At 42.4% G+C, this 25,980-nt stretch overlaps 1 long non-coding RNA gene across 8 annotated transcripts in view; it reads right to left on the bottom strand.

The window, feature by feature from the left end:
- LOC107079611 (uncharacterized) overlaps positions 1-25,980 on the bottom strand; it is a 161,054-nt gene that overhangs the window by 113,260 nt on the left and 21,814 nt on the right. For 6 of the 8 annotated variants that reach the window (XR_011181781.1, XR_011181780.1, XR_011181778.1 and 3 more), the window contains one exon: positions 16,786-16,893. The exons of 1 other annotated variant lie outside the window; for it this stretch is intronic. This is a non-coding gene — a long non-coding RNA (uncharacterized lncRNA). Of the gene's footprint in view, positions 1-16,785; positions 16,894-17,592; positions 17,683-25,980 lie in introns of all 8 variants that reach the window. One more of the 8 variants, XR_011181779.1, reaches the window with a different exon arrangement.

Raw genomic sequence — 25,980 nt, 5'->3', positions numbered from 1 at the left:
GTTAATTTCAAAGTCATGGGCAAAATCCAAGCAGGAAGAATCTTCAGAACTAGAAAGGGAGGCCTGGCATCCAGCACTGGCCATGACGCTGAATCACTACCCCCCCTTTTGCAGGGCAGCGCCAGTATATCACAGCAGCATTATCTCGCTTGTTTTCGGAAACATCCTTTGTCCCCAGTGCCTTCTGTCTGACTGGCAGCCTTTCTTCCTGCTGTTTCTAGTTCAGCAGGAAGAAGGGCTGCCTAGTTCCTAGTTCCAGGTAGCACGGCGTCTGCAGCCCCTGCCACATGCAGCCCTGCCTGCAACTGCCAAGGAGCGACCGCTTAACGCCAGCCCTCGCTGCCCCAGGACCTGCCCCAGGACCTGCCCCGAGCAGGACTTGGGAAAGTCACAGGAAAGCCATCCCTGGCACCGTAGCCTCTGAACACGAGACCCGCGTCTTCGAGGAAGTGTCTTAGAGGATCGAAGTGCACCGCTGTGGAGGACAGAGCCGTTACCCTTTTCGGTTCTGGCCTGTCCTGGGCGCAAGTCTTGTAAGCGGACAACAGTGAGATCAACACGAGCAGATTCACCCAGTGAATTCCTATCTGCAAACCAGAAGCCTATATACAACAATATAGATGTTCTGCAAGGTCACTGCATGAATATTTATATTACAGTCAACAGGAAGAATACAAATGGGTCATTACACGTCAGCTCAACTAGAAAATGGGGGAATTGTGGCTCAACCAGCTCAGATTTCTTCGGTGCAATGACCCTGAAGGACATATATATATATTATTACATATAAACATCTGGTTTGCAAGCAAGTTTATATAGGATATTCAACAGTCTAAACACTAGGGATGTATTTTTATATAACTGGTAATCAGGTGGAGGTAAAGCTATTTAGAATTACGGAATTATTTTTTGCTGGCCTCGTTTTGCTTTCCACACCAAACAACCCTGACATGGCCTTGTAGGCCTTGCACTACAGGCTCTGCGGGGGCACAGCGCCTCTCAGTGGCACAGTGCCATCCAGCCCCTGCGCTGTGCTGTCTGGCACATTTCCACCTTCATACTTACCCCCACACCCTCACTCTCTGATCTTCAGCCAACAAGACCATGGGGGGATTCAATGACATTCAAGACCTCAAAGGTATCCGCCTACATTTCAAGCTCATCCCTATAACAAGGACACCAGGCGACAAGAGGAAATTAAGATAAGATGCAACTGGGACTGATGAAAGGAAGCACTTGTTTATGCACTGAGTTCTGGGGTCTGGAACAAACTGCACCAGCCAATTTGTGCAAGCCAGCACTTTGGTATCCATAAAGAAGACTGAGAGGCTGGTACTATTCCTACTAGAGGCAAATAGCGTACTTCCTTTTATTGGTGTAACAATCTTATTTGCGATTAATTTTCTGGTGAGCTACACCTCCTACTCCCTCTGTAGGCCAGGCCTCTTTAGAGCTATGAGCACCAGACTGGTCAACTGCAGCAGTGAATGTCACCAATGCCTATGCACTCCATGTGCTTTTGTTCGATCTGTCCCCGATGTGCCTTTACTGACACATGTTCAAGCCTCAGTTCTCACTGTGACTCTGCTTCTCTGATGAGTTCTTCCAAACTGCTGCTCTTGGTGTCTAGCTGATAGTGTACAAGGCAGAGCAGGCACTCATAACTCAGATACAATGCACACTATACATTAAGCAGTGAAACACAGACATAGAATAGACATTGTATAGTTATTGCCATGGAAGCAATCTATAAACTACAGGTTGAAGATCACGATTCCATTGATGCATTCAGAAGTAACATTTACACAGCTCATAAATTTGATTCTCCATGTGCTGGGGAAGGCCAAGAGCCAAAGTGTTTCTATGGTCCATCAAGACCTGGGATTTCCTCTCCCCTCTGACCAGATGTTTTTGAAAATGTGAACAAGCAATATCGTACGGATTCTGAATGAAAATCTTTGGGGAAAAAACTGCTGAATGTCTTAGGCACTTCCTGCACGTTCTTCTTGTCTCACACGTGCCTCCCAAGTGAAAGTTATTAACTACCTTACTTTAAGTTGATAACAGGTTTTAAAAAAATGATGCTTTTGAAAAGCTGACTGTTTTAAATTATTCACTCGGTACTGCAGGTAGGGTGGACAGGGTGCTTCTGCATCTGTCATGAAGGCTGACATGATGGTAGACATGCCTTGTGGAAACAGAAACTGCCGGAGTGAGAGCAGAATCTGGCGATGCTTTAAAGTGCAAATCACATCCTGGACAAGAGGAGCATCAGGCACACAGGTCTCTACCCACCACCCTGGAGAAGAAGCGCACCGGACAGCATGAATCTCTGCCTTCTAATGAGGCGTCTATGTGCCTCCACGCGTGTGAGAGATGAGGAAAGAAAGCATCAACAAAGACCATGAGGCCTGGGGGGATGACCGAGTGCAGTGTTGGCCTCCGGGCAGCTGAGAGGCCGGAGCGGAGATGAGACGCCCAGGCCTTCCTCTCCTTCCTCTCTTCAAAGGAACTGCAGCTGATCAAAAGGGTTCATGAATGTGCGGGAGATGAATATTGTAAAAATGTCCAGCAAGCACGATTTTTTTTTTTACTTCTTTCATTTAACTGATCTAATGGATTTTACTCCTTGTATGCTTATTATTGTAACCTGTTAAAGCAGCACTGGGCGACAATATATAAATGTGCATTAAACGTTAACTGATATTTAGAAACAAATGTCAAGAATTGCCCAGATATCTAATATAGTTTACCATTTAAGATGAGGTAAAATTTCAACAGTAACTATTTGAAATATTGAGCCACAAATTGTTTGACCTGTATGTACTGTTCAGGCTCTCCACAACACCAAAATCTGATGGGCTGGATTGCAGAAGAGCTCTTCATGTTAAAATCCCATTGCACACAGCCAGCGCATCTGATGGAGCAGAGTTCCCGTTAAGTACAGTTTGTCAATATTTAAATTCCATTTTCCAATATAGCCTCTTCAAACGTCCAAAATCCACTTATAGACTGAAGTAATCCAAAATGTTTGTGCTGCCCTGGGGCACAGGATGGCTTGCAGAGCAGCGAAAACAAAATGACCCCCCAGTTCGGGTACAGGGGCGTCTAGAGGGCGTGTGCTGCTCCTTGAAAAAGACAGCATGGGTTTTGGGCTCATGGCTGTGAACGGGTCACACACGCACAGATAACCTCCTTCCTCAACCAAGCGGGAGGAGGACAGGACCAGTGCGCAGGTCTCGCTCCACAGTGTTGTGCAGCACATGAAACGCAGTGGCTCACCCCCACACCTTGCTCCCTGGCAGGAACAGCGCAACTGTCAAACCAGACTCCAAACAAAGCAAGCACGTGCACACGAGACACCCTCAGCGCCCCGCCGCTATCCGCGAGGCAGGGTGCCACGAGCGCGCGCTGAGGCTGGGGGAGCCCCCGGCTGGCTCCGACTCCGGCTGCGCTGCGCTCTGAACACGCAAGCGTGGACCAGGCCGGCACGCTGCCATGCTCAACAGCTCCATGTCAGTTTCAAAGTGCCCACCAGCAGGCCTGGCAACAAACGGGCAATTACTGCAGATGACAACCTGCCTTTGAAATCCGAAGCACTGAGGTCAGCCAGACTCACCTCTGTGCGCCAGCTTTCGAGATGCCACAAATTATACATCCAGCTGTTTACTTTGGAACAAGTCTGCTGCTGAAATTAAACAGTATTTTCATAATGAAAACAAAATATTCATTTGAAAAAAGCGCTTTTATTCCTTGGACACACATCCGAGTTTTTTCCTCGTCACCCAAATCCTTTTAGTGGGAGTCTCTGAAGGTTTAAATTATTAAAGCATGTCAAAATCATTAAAAGGGATCAGCCACAGTTTAATATTCTGACGTTTGGCAGATAATCGTTGTGATTAATGATGCAACACAGATTTCCAAACTGTGAAGCTGGATAGCTTTTAAGTTAGTAATACAGCACAATTCACCTGCTCTGCCCACATTTTTATCCTTGGAGCGCATCAATGTTTAGAATCACTATCACACGCTGACAGCACACTGCGGACTGCAGCTGACTTCATCACCAATGACTGAAGTAAGTCCCTTCAGCGGAAGGCAGGCTTAAGTATTCTTATTTAAATTCCAAACCACCTGAACCCACTCTAATCCCAGAACAATTGTGATAAGCCTCACATTTTAAATTCACCAAAGGAGCAATGCAGCAGAGCTAAATGAAGACGATCAGACTGTGACCCCAGGTTAAACACCTTCTGTTGGGTTCAATTACAAGACATTGTACCTGTCAATAATGACAAAGTGCCACTTACTAGATACTCCCCTAAACTGCCCTGCCTTTGAGACTTTTGCGTGCTTATTTTTCTAAATAATGACAGCACTTCAAGGAGAAACAGCCCAAAGAGGGTTAAAAATAAAGTCACTTAACCTGTATAACAAATCTGAACTCCTTAGACGATATGCAATGTAGAAAAAAATCTTTATCTCATAAGTTTATATCATTAGAAAAAGAAAACATGTCACTTAATTCTTCATTAGGAAAGTTCAATTCTGCCAAGAGGTGAATAAGGTGCAACAGGATTTGATTGAGAAACCAGGGACGTCTATCACAGCCCCTGGCAGCCCAGTCTGGGATTACAGTATGATGGGATAAAAGCAGGTGTATCCAGAGTGACCAGAGTCAGCTGTATAAGGAGTTTGCATTGTGTGCTTTTTCTTAACTATAGTGCCTTAACTGTCTCCAGGTCAGACTATTATGTGTCAGAAAAAGAAAAGGCAGAAATGCAAGAGGCATTTTAATTTGTACATTTTTTGTTGAAATTGTGAGCTGCGAGGTGCATAAGAGTTAGTAGATAAGATAGCCGTCTTCTTTTCTAGCTTTTCAAGATTTAATCAGATTTTCATCATCACAAACCTGAATTTATTAACTGGGACTTTAACAATCCCCACAAATGAATGCTCTGCTACAGAACTGCATTTTAAACAAACTGGATCTGAGATTTTTATCTGAAATAAGAAGACAAGCTGAGCTCTCTGTAATCTCCTTAATTGCTAGTCTGTGAGCTCCTGGAGAAGAGAGTGCTCTTTGAACAGTACAGAGTTTTTTGGGGGAGAAGGAAAACGATTTTCAGCAGGAGGCAGAGCATGTGAGCAAGCACATTTATCTGCTGCTCTCCCATCACCCACTTGTGACGGGGAAGAAATAACTCCTTCTCCTTTTCCTATGAATAAGTCTGAAGGTTAGCAATGTTATTGTAATCTTGAACATGCCAAGTTGTGTCGAAGTTCTCCCAGCCTTTTCTAATGGAAACAGAAGTATAAGTGACAAAACCGATTTATTCTTTGAAAGGAATAACCTTGAAATTACATGCAACTGTCAGAAGTCATTCAATCAAGCACTGTGAAGTTTAATGACTGCCTGCATGAATAATTTAACTATTCAAAACAACACAGCGGCAGTGCTTTAAAACCACTAACATATACGTTACTTTTTATATGTGCATACATAGCCTACTAGGTTAATCATCTACAACTGATGTGAAAAATGAATGCCAATTATCTTTTATTACACCCACCCAGTATGGATTTGTTTAAGTCTGAGCTGTACACCTACAACTCCTATGCTCAGCACCAAATGGAGAAGCAATGAATCTCTCACTGACTTCTCTGCAAGCGTGCAGACACCTAATAAACTACAATAGTTCACTGAAATGCCCTGGACCCTAGCAGACTAATGCATGTCCAGTTCACAAGGGCTCTGTACCCTGCCGTTGCTTGGAGAATCCCTGTCTCTGCACCACGCAGCACAACCCAGCAAGGCCAGAGCTCTGAGCACGGGCAGGAACTGCTGGAGCCGTCGGGGAGCCCTCTACCAACTTGCATGCTTATCCTGTCACCTCTCGCCCCCTGCAGCACAACGTATCCAGAAGAAAATAAACTTTGAAAAATCATTAAATGTTTTCAAAATAACTCAAATCAAATCTGAAACCAGTGGGAAGAAGACGTTCATTCCTATGACACTTAAAAAGTACTTTTTGCAGCAGGAAGAGGCAGGAAATGTGCTCCCTGCTAGACATCAAGCAAGCTTTAATATTTCCTATTCAGACGCCCTCCTGCACTCACACAGAGAGGGCCTGCTCTAAGTGCTCATAAAAAGACCTTTTCTCCACTTAATAACAGTCTTTCACAATCCATAAACTTAATCTACTGCACACAAAAAGAGGCAGCACTGTATAGTTCATTCTGTAATTTCAAAAGCATCTCAGGCAAGTCCTTTTGATTGTACTGGTGCTCATCAGGGCTGGGCTCCCGTCTGTGTTAAACATGTGTGCTTTTCTTAGAACTCTCAGCAATGAAGGTCCCTTACCCCCCGTGAGGCCAGCAGTCCAGAGGCAGGCTGTCCTCCACACAGCACACAGGCTGCAGCTCACGCCCTCTTGTCATACATGCTGACACTTCAGAGGCTCCAGGAGTAAAAGAAGCTCCTATATCACTGTTGTGTTTCTTACAGAGCACTGCACTACTACCGACTCGTCCTCCCCATGTACACACTTCCTGAATGTATTTAATTTCTAACCAAATCCACGCTGCTCTTGTATTTCAACAAAAGTTACAGTTGCAAGTGAAGAGAACAGAACAGAACCGAGGGAGGTGGCAGGTACCATCAAGACTAGTGAAGAATTCCTAAGTGGGTGTGAGCAGCCCACACAATTAGTCGAAAACCACATCCATAGTAAAAATATTAACAATGAAAGTTTGTCAAATGTTTTTGGTAATTCTTGAGATTTGTCTTGGAGACATACTATCCTGTACCACTTCCATAAAAACATTACCATTACTGTAGGAGAGAGCTGAGGGCTATGTTTGGCCATAAGGTAAAGGCTGGAATTTTTCTTATATATAGGGCGGTAGCTTATCAAGGGCTATATAGGTTTAGGGTACTGGTTAAATGTCTGGACTGGGGGTTTGGCTGGGTTTAGATTTTGGGCTGAGGTAAGAGCAAAAGTACAGTAACTTGGAAAGTAAGGAAATGCACTGAGGACTGCAATGAAAAATAAGTACAATGTAGCCATCTGTGCTTATATCCATACATTTCAAGCACAGGGTTCGCCCCCTTGAGAAAGATTCATATTTCAACCACAGCAGTATCTCGCGTTTTAGGAACCTTTCAATCCTTGGTGCTACAACTCAAAATGAATTCTCTTTTCAGAATCCATCACTGGAGCCATTCCGAGTTATAATGACCCCCCACATTGCAACAGGCATGTAATTCAGTCCCCCCCAATTCCTTGAAGGAAATACGGAATGAACACCATTTGTTAAAACAGGTGCAGTAAGTAAAGGTGAGCTGCCAGTACCTGACATGATATATTGATTGAACGCTTCACTGAACTTCCTAACAGCTGTGACATACTTTACAGGAGCTTCAGACACAGCTCTTCACTGGCTCCAGTACAGAGCTTCAGGCCGTGTTGTAATGAGAAACGTAATTAGCAGAGCATTCTGTCCATATCAGCATTCGAGCTCATTTTTTCCATCTAGCCACATCTCGGAGTACTTAAATCAGCCCGAGTGCATATATGAAGTAGCTGGATGTTGAGGGGCTCTCTTCAGCCCCATCGGGAAGCATGAAGAGACAGACATGAGAAAAAGCAAGACTGCACCCCCAGTTCCTTCCTTTCGTGCTGCAATTGCAGTGTGTCAGACATGAAAAGGATCCCACACAAATAAGAGACAACTTGTATTTTTCTTTATTTCAAATACTGTTCACCAAATTAGCTTAAATAATAGTTTTGGTATCAAATTATTAAAAGGCCTTCTATCTAAAAATATCAAAATTGTGTTAAATGATAAAGTAGGGCTACAAGCTACCAGGGCTGGTAATCCTTTTGATGAATCCTTCAAGAATGGACAGTAGATCCTCTGAACATGATGGATATTTATTTGTAGGATCGCCATTTATATTTGTCACAAAGCTCCTCTCAGTCTCATACCCAGATCTCCTCGCAATTAATTTGTTTTTGAGTCTCCTGGCTCTAGTTTCTGTGTGCAGCATTCCCATTATCTTCAGGGATGATGAGTGTCTTGTAGTATTACTGGATTGCCTGCCAACGCTGCATCACATCTGACAACCATGGATGACATCACCGGTCGTCTGCAGCAGAGCTCCCTGGGCCACACGGTCTCCAAGGCCTGTCAATTCAGCAGGGGTGAATCCCTAACGCTACACATCCCTACTTGCCTAGAAGGATTCGGTTCTCACTGCTGCAGCAGTGCTGGATTCCTGGTCACAAAATACTAGACGTTGGTGGTTACTGGGCTATGATACAGGATTTCCAAGCAGAGACAAAAGGGAAGAGGAAAGGCACTTTTTTTTACACAAAGGGCAGCAGGAGTCTGGAACAAGTTGTCCAGCTATGTTGTTGCAGCCAATATCTTAAAGGTCCTTAAAGAAATGTCTGCAACAGGTCCACTCCTCAGAGAGCTACAAACAACCAAATGAATTAAACGGGACAAAATCTAATTTTGTAACCATCTTATTTTCATACAGTCTAATTAAGAGTTAATTAATTGATTGTTCAACATAATTCTTATTTAGAGCGATCTGCTTCAGAGCTGTACAGGACCAGAGAATCTGACCTACAACTCTCCGCTCTTTGATGAGCACAAGTCTTCTCACAGCCATCTCAGTGCAGTTCAGGGGTACCGGTCCACAGTTGGCCACATGGCAGCAGGTTCACACTGTCTCAATTCACTTAGAACACACTGTAAACAGCTTTTGCTATTTAAGCGTTCCTGATGCATATATTCTATATACGTAGGTTGCACCTCTGTGGCACTTAACAGATTCAAAGAGTGCAGTATAAAGCAATTTAAAATTGTAAACAAATAAATCAATATGCAATTCTTCATTAAATTGTACAGCATTTCTTCAATAGATCAACATAACTACACAATTTTCTGTGAAAAGATTTCTCGGCACTAAAATTAATATTTTGAAAATTGAAGATAAACTAATAAAATGAAACAATTCAGATGTGTATACAGCTCTCTCCCCAAAGCCACTCAGACCACTGACATCTATGTCTTCAGTATCTTATTTTCAGTCTCGGTACAGCACCCACCTGCAATGCTACACAAAAAAAAACAAATGCCTACACTGAGTGAAAAGCGAAGAACTACATTCTAGAAGCGTTATAAATGCCTATTCTACCTTGATTTAATGGAAGGGTTCTGTCTTGAGAAGATGTCTAATGAATACAGCTGGCACAGAGGCTAAAAGGTCACAGGCTGAATGGGATCTTTTATTAAAGCAGAGTTCAATTGCCCTCGCACTCTCTGAATCATTTTCTGTGTCAGGCAGCAGACGATTTCTGTAACTCGGGGGAAACCAGTCATACAGTGAAACCTCTAATGCAACATCTGCCAGTAGCTCTGTGGGGTTGAAATAAAGACGAGAGAAACTACCAGGGATCAAGTGTGTGTGGGTTCTGTTCTGGTCTCCTCCCACATCCCAGAAAGGGCTGTGTTTGATATTTGATTTGTCTTTCGTGTTTGACTGCCTGCTCTTAGTTGGCCCTTTCTCCACAGCCCCTGATGCCTGGTGTCCCGAACAGGGCGAGAGAGCTCACTGGCTGCAGTGCTCGTCAGGATAAGGAACGTTCCCAAAATGGATGGGTGAAACATTAACAGGGATGTGGACAGTCTCCACATGGAATCAGAGTTTTATTGGTATGAACTGAAAATAGCAGCTCATATTATTTTACAGCACATACTGTTGCAGGTGCAATGGATTTGAATTCCATAATTCCTAAAAAAACGCAAGGAAAGTATGAGGGCTGTTCTGCTGAGGCTTTTTCAAGGAAAGTCGTCCCCTTGAAGCTTCTACACGCCAGCCACCATTTTCAAAGTCAGTGACAGATTACGAGTGAATAACACTAGCATGTAAAGGAAAGGCCTAATTTTTCACTATACCCTCTCCTGAACAATTCTCTTTCCTAAAGAGAAAAATCCATCGAGAATGACCCTAGGACTTGATCCCGTCGTAGATGAGGGCTGTCGGGTCTAGAGTCCACAGCAATATTATGATATTTACATCACCAAAAAATGATGCTCTGTAACTAGCCGTTTCTTACTGAACACATGGTGAAATATGAACACCAGTCACACACATTGGTGCACAACAATAACATTTCAGGACAGCTTCAATAATATAATTTCCAGTTTTACTCTATGGAAACTGATAGCACTTTAAGAGAGAAGCTTGCCTCGGAACATCTGATTATTACGGGCTTCCGGCATGAAATTAATAAGGATGTGTATGACATCTGCCTTTTGGCTAGTTTAAGGCTAATCACTTATTAAACGTTCTAATGAAACAACATCACTGCCTCCTATAAAATTTAGAACAGCACCATTAAAAACAATGAAAATACCCTGTGTTATTCTTTAATGGCATCTTAAATGAAATATTCTCTTTCACTGCTATATTTATCCCCATAATGTTTTGATTAGGAAGTTCAAATGTAAATAATTTATATGAGCTGAAATTAAAAACCATTAGGGGAGATGCAATGGAAATTGTTTATTATGTTAATGGTTCATTATCTTCCTGTCTGTTCAGCCTGGTGCTAAAATCCAGTTTAATTAACACGGGCCTGGCTTTCTGTGACAGCAATGTTGTCATCCAAGGCCTCCGAGAAATAATCTGCACTGAGACTACAGTCTGCCACTGGAGAAGCACTGACCTTCCATGAAAAACAATACAGGCTTTTATGATCATTAATATTTGAACATATGTACGTGATGGCCTTGTCTCAGTCTGCAGTCAGTGCTCTATGGGATTTCATATAACTGTACTGAATAGTGAGATTTTCTATAAAATGTCTTTGTTTTGATAATGGATTTAAGGAAGTATCTGAATACAGACCATTTCAATCTCTTTAAATTGGATTAGTCCAGAGATAACCACCTGACACTCATGAAAGATCTTGGTATTAGCTGCTAAATGCTCTCCTTTCTAAAATGTGCCTTTTTATCCACTGTTATCATATAATTAGATAAGTGACTTTCAGCATTAAAGAACTGCACCTCCAAGTAAGGGATGTTAGGACTTCAGCACACGTATAATGCCAACAGCAAAATAGCCAGCCCTCTCTGTAGGACTGTAGGTGCATCATTACACACATTACAGTGCACAGTGCTGCATTATTAAAATGCTAGGTCAACAGAGATAATACCATGGTACATACAGGAGTCAGTCTCACACAGGGCGCCATGCAGTCGAGCAAGCAGAAAGATAACACTAACAAGGCTCCTTAAAACGAAATATCCCCCTAGAACATTGACATGGCACTGTAACACAGTAGACGTGACTGTACCCAGGCCTTTGCTGGGGTGACCAGTGGCAGAACAATAGTCACTGCAGCCCCGTGCAGCGGTGTGGATGCCCATTGCCGATCTCACTTTAAATATCAGGTTTCCAATCTCCATCACCACCTGCCCACCATGAAGTAACATGTGTCACGTGAGGGAGACGCCACACCACAAAAAGCAACAACTCCTCGAGAGTGCGCAGCACCAGCCTGTACCGAGACTCACCTAGCTGTTTTTGTGTGAAATGACAACTAGGCAGCCTGAGAGACTCCTCAGGACGATCAAGATGCCCTAGTGATGGGGGGATGGAAAGGAACAGGGCTGCACCATGAAGCAAGCCATGCCTTTAATATTCATTTGCAAATCAACATTTTAAGTCTCACACATATTGGTAGAAATTTTATCAAGTGTGCAAAATTATTCTAAACATCTAAGGCTGCCAAACTACCAGGTAGGTTCCAGGTGAAAGTGCCAGCACTGATGCAGGGAGGCCATCTGGACATCAGCTCCTCTTGGCCAGTGACCACCAACACAGTGTATTTCTTCTGGAAACGGTTCTGGAGTCTAGGCTGAATTTATTTTTGCTCAAGATGTTAACTGGTTCTCCAGGTGACATCCAGCAGCTCATAATGATTCAAAGTCTGTTCTTTGGAGCATAACTCACTGAGTTATAAACCCATTGCTGTATCTCATAGTTCATCCTACAAAAACAATTTATATTGAAATTATTTCACACCAGCCTTCACCAAAACATCTCAACACACTTGTACACAGCAATGCAGAGAAAACATCAGAAAAAAATAACCTGTGAGTTAGCAATAAACAGCACATTTAAAGAACAAGGATTACAATGTATTTACTTCAGGGATGAATGGTTTGGCCTTTGTAGCTAGTCCAGACATTGGCTGGGAACACAACTTTTGCAATATCACTGCTCAATGGATTCAACTCCAGCTGTTCCTGCAGACTTCCACAATCCCTTATTACTTTTTTCCCTCAAAGACAGATTTACAAAAGCCGTTTTAAGTGAAGATTTATCTGTGGTTTCAGTGGGCGGTTTTTATGGGTGCCGGGGTGAAGAAACATGGAAAGCCCATTTCCGTCTCTCCCTCTCTGCAATGAGCCTAAGCCGGTTGAGGGAAAAACACATTTCAAGCGCTGGAACTTAAACTCTCACACCTCACAGCACCTCCTCAGAGCCGGCCAGACAGGCAGACGAATCCGCGGAAGACGTAGCTGGCAATCCTCTCTCCATGAGTCAGTGGAGGCAAATTGGAGCTGCTAATCCACACTTATCATTGCTGGAGCTTCAGCTGCCACTTGGCTGCAGAAACAAGGAAGGAGCCGCAAACTGTGAGGTACAGGTTTAGCAAAAGGGCAGTGAGAAAGCCGAGGACAGGAAGACCCAGTACGTCCCCACCACCTTCTTGACAAGGTGGCCAGTTCAATCACAAATCAACAGGTGGGAACCCCACATCACAAGTGGTCTGGGAGCTCAATCTGGGAATCGGAATAAGTAGCGGGCCTTCCGGTTGAAAGCTCGACCCTACAGAGGCTGAAAAGTTAAAAGGGGGGCGAGGAGAGGCCCGACTGGCTCTGTGCAGGAGTTAGGAGTGTAGGTCAGGCCCGTCAGCGCAGGTATCCCCAGCTCGAGTGCGGGGTGCACGTTACTAGCAGGCTGCGATCAGGGCCGTGCAAACAGCAGCTCACCCCTGGCCAAGCAGTATTGGGGATGGGCACCCTTAAGCCAGCCAGGTCATCTTTGACGGCACATGCTACTGTCGACAGCCGAGTTAGAGGGGTGGCACCACGCTCAGAAAAAGGCATGTACAATGCCCAACCTCCTGATGGGGGCGCTGCACAGTGTGACCACGGAGTTGTTCCAAACTGAAGGGGTAGGAAGGGGGCATGGAAAATGAAGAACAGTGTGATTTAGTCTGCTTTTCCACTCCTTTTCTATCATACTGTACCTACATGCAACCATGGCAGCCTGACTTATAACACCGGAACAAGCTTTTATTTAAAGGTACTGAAGTGCAGTCCGCAAGTATGGGAGTTTTGATATTATGTACATGTTTTAGCAGTAAATGTTAAATATAGCTACTAAGGTCAACAATGTACTTGTTAGCTGAATAACTGCAAACCATAAAATGATAGGAAGGCTTTTAAAATGCTTAGTGTCACTCAGGTGTAATAATGCACACTTTTTCTGACAGAAAAATAGTGTAATATCTATGATGATCTACATGTAGCTCCAATTTCTTTATTTTCTGTTTAATGTGTTGTGGATAATTTAGCTGTCAAATACCCCGCAGTTAAGAGACTGCAGGAAGCGGGCCTGTCCATTAATTCTACATTTTATTAGCTCCAAGATATGAAATGCATATATTATGAGTGCTCAATGACTTCAGTAAGAAATAAAACTAAGAAAAATGTTTCCAACAGACTCCTGTTGGGGTACGATCTTCACTAACACAGCCACATGTTTGCCAGGAATGCAGGAGAAAACATGAGCTGTCAGTATTGCTCTAAATGACAAAACCCTGTTATCACTGGTTTGTTTTTCCCCACAATAAAAACAATTAGTAAACTGTTGCATTGACTGGTTTAGTAAAAGAAGTGTGAAGACTCAAACAGGTCTCCTTTGTTCATGCCACAGGATGTGTAAGCAGCTCTTGAAGTTAATGGTCCAAGCTGCATCTGCAATTCCAATCTTCTCCTCCTCCACCAAGATACACCCCCCCCTCCAGGCCTATTTCTGTCATTCTTAACACCTTCAAGGCAGGAAAAATAAAAATAAGCATAAGCAGGGTTCTGTAAAAAAATGCCAACACTAGCATGTACTTCAGATAGTGTTGTTACTGTCTGTGGGCTGTCAACAGTGGGTTTGAAGAAGGCTCCCTGAATTTCTCTTCAAAGCGCTCTGCATAATCTGAGCAAACAATCCGTTAACACACACAATCCCCCTGCAGAACCTTGTCTAGTGCTCCTTGAAGAGGACGAATCTATGGTACCAGCTGATATGGAGCAGTTATTGAGAGAAGGCTCTAAACAAATCCAACTGGGAGGAGAGTTTTAACTCCTTCAGGGCACTTCCTCTAGTACTGCTTATGATCATTACCTTCTCATAAAAGGGAAGGGGGAGAAATCAAAGGGACTCTGCCAGATAGACACACAGAGGGCAGAGAGAGGCAAAAAGAGAAATCCAGGGTCAAATAAAAAAAAAAGGACCAGGTACTGAAGTGCTTATAACTAAATAACCATTAGTAGCAATTTCAGGCACCATTATTAAAATATACTGTTGCTCTGGTATCAGTCCCAAGACGATTGACCACAGACTCCTGGGATCAACGCAACGCCCTGCGCTGGCTATCTAAAAACGAAAGAATACAAGGAAAACCCATTCAAAACCCTAAAAGGCCCAGTGGCCTTCTTCAGAATCAACAGTAAATAAACAAGCAGAGAAGGTGCATGAAAACTATGGAACTAAGAGGAAGAGCATTTAAAACCGAACAGGAGGCACTCTTTGACACATGGCTGTGGGAGTCAGGAAGAACCTACAGCACTCAAGCTCATTATCAAACCCAAGACTCCTGGCTCCTTTCAGAAAACTGACTGATGAGTTACTTGGAGCAAATAGGAACCGAATGGGCTCCTCATTTCTTTGAACTTTATTTCTTATGCAACACAATCAGAATCACAGGAACATTAAAAGTGGCACACAAACGAACACAAAATGCCCCATGGCTGTTGAAGATGCCCCGAGATCCCTCAAGGAATAACACAATCCTTGGATCGATAAACTACCAGACACCAGCTGAAGAGGACGGACTGCGTGGCCCGCTTTTGTTTGCTACTCCTAATGCGCCCAGGTCTGCATATCTCAGGTGCAATCGTTACTTCTCTTCATCCACCCAGTGTCAGTCCATTTGACCTGGTAAGGGTCACAGTGAAACTATTTGTTAAGCCAATTATTTTCAAAGTTTGGAAATTTGGGGGTAAACTCTAAAGACAACTGCTCTCTTTGTTTTGGTCTGTAAGGCAGGAACAGAACCTTGCTCCTTAGACCCTGTGACCTCTGAACCCTGCAGTTCACTGCTGAAAGCAACAGCTGTCTCGATATTTTCACATTTTCTGAATGAAAATACACTTTCCAGCTCATTAAGTTCAACTAATGAAGCAATAGCCTCCCGTAATATGAAACTTAATGAACTAATTCATTTTAATCCTTGTCATTTCTGCATTATTATTTAAAACCCCATGTGCGGTGATTTCCTTTCACTGTTTCTCAGCACAGGCTCCGCTGCAGTAATTGAATTTTTCCTTATCCGGATATTCTACAGCAGAGCAGAGTGCCACAACAGCATCCTGAGCAGAGGCAGGGGAGTAAACAGCGACATGGGATTGAAGATGACATTGGAAAGTAAATAACTGAAACCTTTCTGGAGCAAAATAACAAATAAACAGCATCTTTTACGATGATGTAGCTTGAACAATTAATCAAAAAAGAATCCAACATGTAAGACTCGGTACATGTTTAATTCCATCTGTTTCGCATCAACAGTGTTACAATATGACAGAAAGAGGTAAGCTACTGTTGTCGCCGAGCGCATCAGCAGAATTAAAAGGTGTTTGTGCCGATTTAGAGAGCTGCCACTGAGAGGGCAGCCAAGGCGCAAAGTGCTGGTTGAGGACTCGGGGAGGACAGAAGCCTACGGCCCTGGAGCAGCTGCAGGTTCCCTGCTGCTGGTACTGACAGCTCCGCTCGGTCTGCCAGCAGAGCAAAACTGCCGTCATTGTTGGAATAAACAGGCATATGTACATTCTTACTTTCTAGCAAATATAATTCTCATCACGTCACATCTTAGCTCAAACCTCAGTGCTCATTCATACTCAGGACCAGGTCTTCTATATATACTGTATATATATATATCTCACCTCCTGCACTCTTCTATTTCTCCAAGAACTGCCTAATTTGCAGCACTGCCCACTTGACTCACAGACACCTTTTATAACCATAGTTCACTCACAGTGATCCGGAGAGGACTTCACAAAGGGAATCAGGCGATTTCTTTACAGACCTCCCATAACAATGAAAATGAACAAAGTCCCAGAGTTTAGCTGTGAATACCACCCTATTGTGAAAGTTGAGATTCCACCTAGTTTAATGCTGTGGGAGGAACACAGGACTGGAAACTGCAACACAGATACACAGAATAGATGCAAACTCTCTCAACTCTAGGCGATATACATGAGGAAGCAACAAGTCAAAGTAAAGACTCAGGAATCTGAAATCAGTTCACCAAGGATTTCTCTCAAGAGGAAGCTATTAATCAGCCCAACCTGACTCACATGTATCTGGGAGTTAATGAAAACTCCCCTCTCTCATGCCTTTGTAGATAGAAATGTTACCTCAGTGACAGCTGCTTTATTCTTTGCCTTCAGGTTATCAGGAGCTCTTCTTTTTTATTTCTAGCCAGTCCAGTGAAAACGAATCCGGACCCAAAGAACAACGCCGTGCTGGAAAATGAGAAAAGTACGTTCCTTAGATCACTCTGCTTCAGCTCCACACAGGAAAACCTGGACATCACATCATACCATTTTAAAGGTTCAAGTAGGACTCAGACCCGAGCACAGCTGAAGATGACCTGAGACCAGTAACCACAATAACCCGATAGTGGGCTGGTTGAGGCCTGCTTCACATTAATACAAATTTGGAAAGAAATTGTTTTGTAAATAGTCATGCAAAGATTAACTGCCAGGAAGGTTAAATCTTTCAATACTAAGATGATTTCTGAATACTTCTAAAAGATAGAAAACCTCAGTGACCTCAGAATTAATTAAAAAAAAAACATGTTTCTTAAAGCATATTTTTCGACTTTTTTCAAAGAATGCTGAGACATCCAGCTAGATTGTCCTAGCAGTGTTGTTATTTAACCTTGCTCAGCAGATGGATGTGATGCTTTATAGTGATATTTTAGGAGCACTGCTCCTAAGCAACCACATTTTCCTCTGTTCCAAGAGGGACAGAGACTTGGCACATTCTCCAAGAGAGCAGCTCAGCTGCCAGAGGTTTGTGATGTCAGGATTCTTCTAGAACCAGACCTCTCTTGTGCATAGAAGACAGTTTGATGCAAAGGATCCATTCCTGCCATGGAACACGTGTTTATAATAATAACAACAACAACAACAACAACAACAACAACAACAACAACTTACACTTATATAGCGCTTTTCTGGACACTGCACTCAAAGCGCTTTACAGGTAATGGGGTCTCCCCTCCACCACCACCAATGTGCAGCATCCACCTTTATAATGTGTTTAAACAAAAGCCAATTATTTATACACATGTACAGTACATTTCATAAGAACATTACTACACATGAAGTGAAGTCTTTTTTGGCAACTTTACAAAACAGCTTACTGACCAAAATTAAGGGGTGAGCTCAAAGGAGGGGAGTTCAGAAAAGTTTTTCTTCACCTCCTCATTTCCCCCTATAGAGAATTACGATTGGTTAAAATTGCAGTGGCTCCACTTGCCCAAGAATTAATTTTTGCTATATTTAACAAACACTTGAAAAGGAACAGGTAATAGAGATTAATGCACTTGCATTAATTTGCTATTGTAATAAACCACAAAACCGATGTGACAGTACACCTCTGTCCAAGCCAAATCGCTAAACCTCTGCCCTAGGCACGGTTAAACCACTGAGCAGAATACAAATCCCAATTCATTGATTCCACAGCTATCTGAAGAAACAATTATATATCCTGCCTTTCCTCATTTGGCTTGTTGGCAGAAATGTGTTAATCTTTGAAACGGTACCAGGATGCAGCAGGATGCAGAATCATTAAGGCTTGCCACTGTTCTTAAGGACTCTGAAAGCCAAATAAATAAACCAAAACGAAAAATATTCCTTCGTAAATCTCCTGATGCTGAACTATTTGAGGCATTATGTAAATGAGTGGCTATGTAACATGTCGACATCTACAGGCTTTCATAAAACAGCATTTCATTTCTTTTCCAAAATGTTTTGACTAAGCAAAAACATTTAATTACTATTAATTGATTCAGTTAAGAAAAGTAAAATTGCTTCATAAAAGAAATGAGTCGTGAAATTAAAATCTAATAAAAATGGCCCTAAAGAAAGCATTCCGATTGGTGCTTTTTTTTCCCAAACCATGGCCTTTTTTAAAAACAGTGACTAACAACTGATCCACTACACCTCCTCCCCACCACTCCGAGACCCTATGACATTCAAATTCTCAAAAGACAGGTGTGTGTTGACCAGTTCTCTTCAATTCCGATGCCACCATCAGAGCCACTCCTGACCACAACAGGTCTACAAGTTTAATGGCTCCCCCTGCTGGTCAGTATGAGTGAGCAGGGGCACCAGCAGAGAAGAAAAAGGTGGCATTTCTGGCCAAGCCATTGGGAGGAAGTTTTCCCTTCCTCTGTTTTAGATGCTATTTCCCGTTAATGCCGTTATCTGGCAGGTATTACACCACACACGGGGATAATAAAATTTAATCCCAAAGAGGATTATCTGTACCACAGGTGATCTATTTCAAATATCCCTACACGAGCTGAGGCTGCCAGTCCCTATCTGCACCCAGCAGCAGAGCAAGATAATATTTCTGCAGATCAGTCACAAGGTATTAAATGCATTACGTCCCTAACTCCCTCACTGATTGTTTAGGGTCTGGCTTGTGCAGATAGTGTAACTTGGAACACTTATCACGGGGCTCTGAGGGAGGAGGTAATCAGGGAGTTGTGTCAATCACTAAGCAAGTTGAGGTGCCGATTAAAATCACGAGGCAGGCGGACGCCACTAAGTCCGACAGAGCTAAAAAGGTGGAAAGTCCAGTACGGGGATACTCTCGGCTCAGCCCATGACCACAGCACCGCTGACCAGTCACAGGGGGCAGTGACTCTTCCCCAGTGTCTCAGATGTCCCCCTCCTTCCACCTCCACAGCCGTGCACAGGAAAGGCACTAACATGACGCTGTACCCGACAGCCTGGAGTGCACAAAAAGACAAACAGCAAAGTAAGATAACTAGCCAAAGAGGAGGGAAGGGGGCAGAATAAGGCCAGGGAGACAGAAAAAATAAAAGCAGGGGACGAAAGACCTTTACATTGCAGAAACGCATCTCAGGGGTCCATGGAGGAATAAAAAAAAAAAAGCACGAGCAGAAGCACGGTGAGAGCAGGGTGGGGGCCACAGCTGGAACATCGCTCACTCACGGTGCTGTGGAGCTGAGCTCAGGTTTCTGTGCCACTTGCACCTTCCTGAGCCCAGCTGCATGCTGCTGTGGCAGAGGTGCCCACCCAGCCCAGGACCTGTCATGTCCCTCACCCTCAACACTGAAGCAGCTGGGAAAGCCGAATGGTGCTCACTGCAAGACCCAGTCTCTGGCCTCAATCCAGTACATGGGCAGCCCTAATCCGCTCTTGCACACAGTGGCAAATGTGTATACACTTACTGCACAAGGAGGAACTTAAAAACTCTGGATTGTGACTTTTATCACCCAGTCTGTGCATAACAATGACTCAATGCCTAAATAAGACATACAAAAGGATATGTCACAGCTAAGCACTCTGCTAGTCTGGCTGTGATTATCTGGCTTAACCACCTGAATAGAAAATTACAGCTGTTGCTCTAAGAAAGAACAGATGACAACTGATGATAAATCCGTTCTGATAGCAATGCGGCTGCATCACGACAAGACTCCGAGGAAACAAGTACAGCAATCTGCAGTAAATAGTATAATAATCTTTAAATGTTTGCTGTTGAATGGAAGATAAGGGATTAAAAGGAAAAAAGTCTCATTTTTTTCCAGAATTTAAATCATTTACAAACTCCTTCATTATTAATGGGGTACCTGTAATGTATATGTGCATGCAAATTACTTAAAACTTCTCAAAATAGGCCTATTATTGTGATAAAGGAGAAACAGAAAAACAGTTACAAACAAGAGGGCTACCATTTCTTGTCAGAAGCCAGAGTATATATTTCACCACAAGGGCTGGGCAGCTGGTTGCACACTCTCTCAACCCCTTGGGAAATAATGTGCCTCCTGTTCTCGGCTTTAAATTCACTTCTGAGTAGCTCCCACTTGTGTCCTTTGGTTCATGTGTCAATATTCATTCTGAAGAAGTCTGCTTGGGTGACTTTGCCAATGTATTTCTGGATTTTGAATACTTGTATCCGGTCCCCTGGCACTACTCTGATCAAGACCACAAAGACTCAGTTCTTTCAGCATTTTAGCTCAGAATATTCCCTTAAGCCCTGAATATATTTGATTGCTGTGATCTGGACTGATTCCAAAGGAGCAGTATGAAATTGTAACCAAAGCTGTACACTATATTCTAAATGAGGCCTAACTTGTTCATTAAACAATTTTAACATAATATCCCATAAAATTTGTCAATTTTAACAACTACATTAAAATGTCATTTGCCAGGAGTTTACCCAGTCTTGAATTTTATCTAAATCAGAGAATAAGAAAGAATTAGAAGAGCAGAGGTATCCTAGTAGGGATACCTGTGGTACTCCACTAATTACACATGGTCTGCACTAGCAGCAAGAGCTCAAGAGTCTTACAACAAATTATGCAACAATAAACCTGTTTTTTATATCTTACATTACCCAGTAACCTCACTGTTCACACAAAGTCACCAAGGCACCATTTCACTCCGAGACCCCATGTGTGACATTCATTATCAACTATTCCTGATATGAAACAATTCTATCCTTACTTCAAACTACTCAGAGACTTTCACTGATGCGAAATATTTATTTATTCATTTCACCCACCTTGAATGAATTAATTCTGACATATTTAATAATAACAGGACAAAGTCATCCTCAAAAGCTGAATTGTTTGCATGAAACCAATGGACCTCATTGCATGGCATCAGTCCTCAATGGATTATAAAAGCAAACAGGGCTCTTTTCAGGCAGGCTGACAGAAAAACACAAAGGTTGAAATAAGTATAAAATCAATTTGAAGTGCAATTTACCCAAATGTAAAGATTGCATGCATTAAGATTATTTTTTTACAGCAGCAGCGAAATATCCTTCTCAGAACAGGAAGTAAAATGTGAGTTCTTGTCAAGACGTGTTTTTGGGAAAGCATTAAGCTCAGGATTATGTTTCATCCTGTCTGCCGTAGGCCACACGTAGTGCCACAAAACAAAAGGTCTGCATTCAGTTCTGCCAAAGAACATTTTACGGGTTAATGCAGGTGTCAGTCAAGGGTACTTAATTAAAAATTAAGACACACTATCAGCACAGATATGCCTGTTTAAATCCCTAAAGAAACAATTTTTCAAAGATCAAAAAACAGAACCTGGATTATTTTTATTTTGGGGGGGATTAAAATCATATTTAAAAGCTATTTAAAATATGAGATTTTGAAAGCTTACATGCATCACGAGCATGCAGAGCCTTCCAAAGATGATACTACAATGTTTTTGAACATCATGTATGATAGGATCATATGTTCTGCATTGTTGATGTTTGAAAAAGCATTTGCACATTATTAACGGATATCCATAAGGCCTGTAAAAACAGATACTTGTGTCAAGTGACAGAAATCCCCTTTTTAAAAAATGTCATTCAGAAGAAATAATCTGTTGTGAATCCCCACTGCTCAGGGACAAAGATAAGGCACAAACAAAAAACCCTACACTGCAGATGTTTAAACATGTGAAAACTACTATGAAGGACACCTGACATCTTCCTAAGTCACAGCTCCATTTGCCAGCCGCAGTCCATATTCAAGTTAAAAAAAACTACTAAACAAAGAAGAAATATGCATGTGTATTGGGAGGACAGAGGGCAACAGCAATCAAGCTTAATCAGAAAACAGTCAGAGCAACAGTGTGATGTCCTACACGTCTGTGAGGTCACCAAGCTCATTTTCTTTTTTCTAAATAGTGAAATCCTTACCTAAAAAGCCAATGATGGTATAAATACCTGAAGTCCCCCCCAGATCCATGCCTGTCATACTTGCAGACTCCAATACTGAAGAAAGGGAAGAGGTTTCAGGAACATCAAACTTTCCTGAATGCCTAATGCAGTGGATTTTGATCACACCACATTAAGCTGTACTGTCAGCTGCTTAGAGGGTTGAGGCTGGAAGCTGCCTTTGCTCATATCATACGGTGCACTTAATACAGTGACAAGGAGAAACTAAAGACCTCAGCACCACTGAGGGAGTTTTCTACAAGCAACACTCTTCATAGGCAACTGGTCAAAATACACAAATCTATGTCGTGTAGCTACACATCTTAATCTCCTGCTTCACAGTCCGCACATTAGAGTAACCATCTACTAATATACTAAATGATTAATTCGTTAATTGTAATTTACTGCCAATTACTGTATTATAATATTATACTGACGTTTACAAAGGGGGTATTTTGAAATTTACCAAAGGAGAAGTATGACATTATAATGGAATGACTGCACAGTGATATTTAGGAATATCAGTTTAACAGCACATTGATGCTTAGCAATTGTCTTAGAAACCGACCTTCAAAAAACAATGAAGTCTTTTTTTCCCAGTGGCTGAAGACAAATTTTATAAATAGTTACGGATCTGAAGGAGGATACTTGTGAATGGGAATAGAAAAATCCAATAGTAAGATATAAAATTAAACACACCAGACAACAAGTCAGTATTGTTTTACTGAACTCTTATTACAGAACCCGGCTTCCTGTCACACTACACAGTCTGTCTCTGTTCATCTAATTTCCAGCTCAACAGTACCCCAGGAGTGTCTTCCTAGGGGCACTTTATTAACTTTTTGGACAAACAATACCACAGAGAAGGCCTGGAATTTGCCTATTATAGCATAAACTATAATATAATATGAACTCGAGTGACCTCGGGTTTGAAGCCACACCTTTTACTTGTCTTGCAGTACAAGATTTCACACAATGCAGTTAAACAATAGGTTTTGCTTTCCATAATGTATGGTCCTGATTTGTGGGAAGGCAATGGCTTTGCTACTTTTAACTGTAATTATTAATTTCTCATTTATAATATTCCCACAGCTGTGGTGATTAATGGGCTGTGTTACAGTGATAAGCTAAGTGCACGCAGATTCTATAGTTTAGTGGTTAACATGAGCAAATGTGAGCTACGGTATCTTGCTTCTTCAGAAGACACTTAAATAAATCATCTGAAAACTAAACGGATCCATTGGAATGTGAAAAGAACCTTATTAATCAAAGCCTCAACGGGGTGATCTGCACTCACCGAGTCAAGAGAAAGAACACAAAGTTCAGTTTGAGTCTCTACTGTGAGGGAGATGCACGCGATATATTACTGGAAAGTAAAGGTGCTATAAAAGCTGATTCATAGATAGCCACCAATGCCACTACTGCAGAGGAGATAAAGTACAGTATGTCTGAAATCCCATATGCATGGAAGGTCACTATATTTATCCAGAAACGCCACTCACGTGCTGAAAAATCAGCATGGAGTGATTGTTGACCCAAAACAAGTATTTATATTAACATAGTGGGAGATGTCCCCACAACTGCTGTTTGCCAGGATTTACTGTCCCTTTGTGGACTATTTCTCTTCACATGAATAATAATGAAGTCCACCCGCACACCCGCTGGTGGGGTTCTTAATCTGAAAAGCTTTTGTGCTGGTACTGATCTGCAAAATTCAAGTGCGGAGAGAGAAGAGTGTGTGAGGCAGGGGGGTGCAAGCCTTTTCCTGCTGTATGTTAGTAAGATGAAAGGCTCAGCCAAGGACCCACCTCTGCACTCTCTCCTGCTGGCAAACAAGCCTTCATTTGATTTATTTTATGGCCAGAATAAAGGTGGCCAAGCGGTATGATGCCAACACAGCAGGCCAGCAGGGCGCTAGCTGCATGCTTGCAATGCACTTGCACTGCTGTCAGAATTAAAGGAAAGCTGCTGTGAGCTGCTCACTGCTGAGCAACGTCCAATTGCTATGGATGAGCGGGTGTGCTCAGAATGCAATTAAAATGGGTTTAGCACAAACGACCCAACTAAGACAACCTAGAAAATATTTTGTTTACAGTTTCAAAAACATTGTGAGGTCTTTCCAGACAAAGACTGAAATCTGGTGTATGCGGTCAAACTGGGCCGCAACTCTGGTGAAGAGCACCCTAAAAAAAGCAGCTGTTTCACAGGGCAAGATGCTGTCAAGACTCCCCAGAACTTTAGCAGAGACCTTTGGGCATTAACCCCTGATCTTGTTCCTTCTAGACCCCTCAGCTAGCCTCCCTCAGATTTGAAGGTATTCTCCTAGCACAGTTTCACTCTCCAGATATTAATCATTCTCAGACTTCCTTATGGGCTGCATGACAGGTGCCTACCAGGAACAGACCTTTAACATCCCATGAAAGTAAAACTGCACAACAGCCTTTGCACATAAATGATATAAGAAAGAAATCAATCTCTGGGGATTTGAAATAGATACAGTACATATGCAGCGTGTGTGTGATAGTAAATAGTTCTTAAGATCTCTGTGCATGAGTCATCTCTGTATCCAATTTAACCTCACGGCTTAATAATTAATAACAATGGCAGTGGGTGTATTTTATGGATTAATGCTACATGGAATATTTTTGCCTGCAGCAACTGTGGGTTTAAAAAGATGCCAGGTGGGATTTAAGAAGATAAACGCCCACCTGCTGGGTTTCAATTGGGGAGGAAGGCACTGCGTGTCAAAGCTCGAAGGATGCGAGGCAGAGTGTGAGGGGCTTGGTGATCTGCTTGCACTGACAGCCAAGAACAACTACTTTACACTGCCTTTGATCCTATTTGAAAGAACAGATGCACACAAAATATATACACACTCATAATCCTTTTAAAATAATCTTGTATTAATAAAAGAAAATCAGAACAAACAGAAAATTCCAAGGAGAATTCAAAATTCTTTTGATTTTTTTTTTTATTGCTTGGTTTCACTGCACAACTCCATCCCTCAGGGGATGGATGGTGTCCTGGTTTTCATTCCGGGCTCTCAATTAATTTCCTTAATTGAACCAATTTAGCACATCATGATGTTTAGCAGATGGAAAATTAAGGGAGCCTTTAAAACAGTGGCATCAAACCCTGTGTCATCTGGCTTATGCTCCAACCCGAGCAGTCAATTAAACAATTAACCTAATTAGTTTCTAAAGCAGACATATAGGATAAGATCTTTTATAGTTGAATGCACAAGTTATCAGCTTCATTAAAAGGTACAGTTACCTATAAATCCCCTGAGAAGTTTTACAATTGAGTTGAGAGACTCCTACAGTACTGCCAGCTCGGGCACCACCATACCAGAGACCTGACAGAGAAGGAACACCCAATCAGAGTTCAAAGAGGCTTCACTCACAACCAGGGCCATAGGCCCAGCAGGCACAACAGTCACCATCTTTGGAAAGAGAAAAAGTAAAAGCGATTTTTGAATCATTTTGTTTGTATTCAAAACAAAAATGTTCGGCTGCAAATTTCTGCTTGAAAAGTAAAATAATCTTAATTTTTTAAATGTCAATCAATATCAATAAGCCACTCAGATGCCAGAACCTTTATACAACACAAATCCTCACTGATTTAAGAAATAC

This window comes from Lepisosteus oculatus, chromosome 16 (genome assembly GCF_040954835.1).
Source record: "Lepisosteus oculatus isolate fLepOcu1 chromosome 16, fLepOcu1.hap2, whole genome shotgun sequence".
NCBI classification, from domain to species: Eukaryota; Metazoa; Chordata; class Actinopteri; order Semionotiformes; family Lepisosteidae; genus Lepisosteus; species Lepisosteus oculatus.
Note: the sequence above shows the minus strand (reverse complement) of the source record. Positions and strands in the feature narration are given on the sequence as shown.